Here is a 2,530-nt window from a genome sequence, read left to right as displayed (position 1 = left end):
TCCTTCCTAGCACCAATTCGTCAGTGTCCATAGAACATGGTATTAATTCCAACTGACATGTTTTCGTACATAATATCTTCTCTAATTATAAAACATTGCATTACCTATATGCCTAAACCTTACAAATTCTTTTCTTCCTTATTTATTGCATACATAATATTAATAAAGAAAAAAGTTAGAAGAAATAAAATCTCCCACTATCCCCAAAACATCATGCAGCATCTGCATACATTTTTTGCAAGTTTTTTTAAAATTTTTTAGTTGTTGGTGGACCTTTATTTATTTATTTACATGCAGTACTGAGAATCAAACCTAGTGCCTCACACATTTTAAGCAAGCACTGTACCATTGAGCCACAATCCCAGCCCTCCAAGTTCTTTTTCAGTAAAATTATAATGACTTTGGCTGAGGCTGTAGCTCAGTTGGTAGAGTGCTTGCCTCGCATGCACAAGGCCCTGGGTTCAATCCCCAGCACCACCAAAAAAAAAAAAAAAAAAAAATTATAATGATTTTGTTAATGTATGTGGTTTGGTATCTGGGACATGATAAGCACTCGAAAATGGTTTGAAATCTCAAAACTATTCTATCATTTTCATTATTCTAATTATATTTCCATGAAAATTGTCTCCATTAACATTTTTCTTAATTGATACCATCCTTCTTGACCTGTAACTCTTACTGTGCATCCCATACACTTGACATGAATAATAGTAGGCACTTCTTATTTATATAAGTCTAATAATTTCTTATATATTTCCCAATATTACACTTTTTTGAGAGTAGGGGTGGTATCTTATACTTCCCTTATCTTTTTAATGGTATGAGGATAACAGTAAATTGTTCAGTAAGCATTTAAAAAAATGGAGTTGTGAAGCAGGAGAAGAAGACATTCTGATCAGAACTCTGGGGAAGAGGACACTTTCATCATGCCCATTCCCTCTTGGTACCAGCCCTGCCTCATGATGTAGAGCAGGGTACAGGCTACTGACATGAACCCAGCAGGCCCATTACTTTCCTTCTCTGAAACCAAGAACATTTTCCATAGGGCAAACCCACCCAGAATGGAAGGAAGAGTGCTCACCATATTTATTCTACTTTGTTGCTAAAGTTATGCATTATTGTTATGAATTTCTGATCTGGAGAGCATTCCAGTGACTAGTCCTGGTACCTTGATGGGAAGGGCAGGACCTTGTGGCTTAAGTCTTTGAGTTCTATTACTGTAGTATTTTTTTGAATTTTAATTTCATAAGAACATTTACCTCTATAGAGGTTTTGGGGGGTAAACTAGAAAGGAACTAAAGACTTCAAGGAATATTAGGTAAGTCACCAACAATGACAATCGCTTCTTTCACTACTGACAAAGGCATTTAGTAGCAGCCTCTTTGTTTCTCTACCCTTCAGTTATGCATTTTGGGGAGAATTTTTTTTTTTTTTTTTTTTTGGTGTGTGTGTGATGCTGTGTATTAGAACCCAGGGCTTTGTGCATGCAAGGCAAGCACTCTACTAACTGAGCTATACGTTCTTCATCTTTGAGTTAAACTGTGTTCTTCCCTAAGCAGAATTTCTTAAATATTTGTTAGGCAAAATCTCACATTTCAGTAAAAATAAATGTTTTTTTGGGTGCCAGGTTACTCTTAAGCTACATATTCTCCTCCCACAGGCTACAAGTGTATCTGGCTCCACACTACCTCAAATTTACAGCATTATCTTATCAGTTTATACCCTCAGAACAAAAATAAATTTTACATATTAATCAGTATTTGGCATCAAACTTCGGAGGTTTTCACAGCTTAGCTCTGAAGTGTTTACAGTACCTCATGGGCTTCTTGTCCTGGCTGAGAATCACTGTTAGAGAAGGTTCTTGCTGTGTTCTCCCCACGCTGCTGCCCACTGGTTAGATGCCTTATCGTTTTCTAAGGATGGCTGTTGATTTTGCATTTTTCATGCCAGAAAACAGTCATCTGTTTCCTCCACCAAATCGATGATAATAGTCCTTATTAAGAGTGACCTCTTTGAGATACATGGTGAAAAATAATTGGTCATCTCTACATTAATAAAATAAATATGACCTTTAGATAAATTTGTGTAGATATTATAAGCAGTGAGAATTAATGAAAATTGGATGAACTTTAAAGGAAGAGGCTCTGAAGATTTTTTTTCTTTTGAGACAGATGAACTTTTTAAAAAGGCCAGTTTTGCAGATGAGAATATTTTAGATGAGTTGATCTCTAATTCTATTTTTAAGCAACAAGCCTTGCTCACTGAACTTTTTTGTAGAACTGAATATATAAAGCAGATAAGAATAAGTCTACTCTTGTGGGGAGAGGAGGGCATGAAGAGAAAAAACCTACAGTTCCACCATTCTGTCTCCAACTTCTTTGCCTACAGCAGCCTCTGAAACGTTCTGTGGTGTCTGAGGCTTCTAGGTGCATGTTTAGGAAACCATAATTTTGGATCTAGTCCTGAGATTCTGTTGAATATTCTGCTAAAAGTATATAGGGAATAAAGGGATACTCTTGGCAGCCATTTG

The 2,530-nt window shown here is 36.2% G+C and overlaps 1 non-coding gene across 1 annotated transcript; it reads left to right on the top strand.

The window, feature by feature from the left end:
- The first annotated feature begins 407 nt into the window (after nucleotides 1-407).
- On the top strand, nucleotides 408-480 carry Trnaa-cgc (transfer RNA alanine (anticodon CGC)). Its single transcript has one exon. It is a non-coding gene; the product is annotated as a tRNA-Ala (tRNA).
- The last annotated feature ends 2,050 nt before the right edge of the window (nucleotides 481-2,530 follow it).

The sequence above is a fragment of the Marmota monax genome, unplaced genomic scaffold (genome assembly GCF_021218885.2).
Source record: "Marmota monax isolate L192 unplaced genomic scaffold, Marmota_monax_Labrador192_F-V1.1 WCK01_AAM20220418_F8-fsc00099, whole genome shotgun sequence".
Classification (NCBI taxonomy): domain Eukaryota; kingdom Metazoa; phylum Chordata; class Mammalia; order Rodentia; family Sciuridae; genus Marmota; species Marmota monax.
Note: the sequence above shows the minus strand (reverse complement) of the source record. Positions and strands in the feature narration are given on the sequence as shown.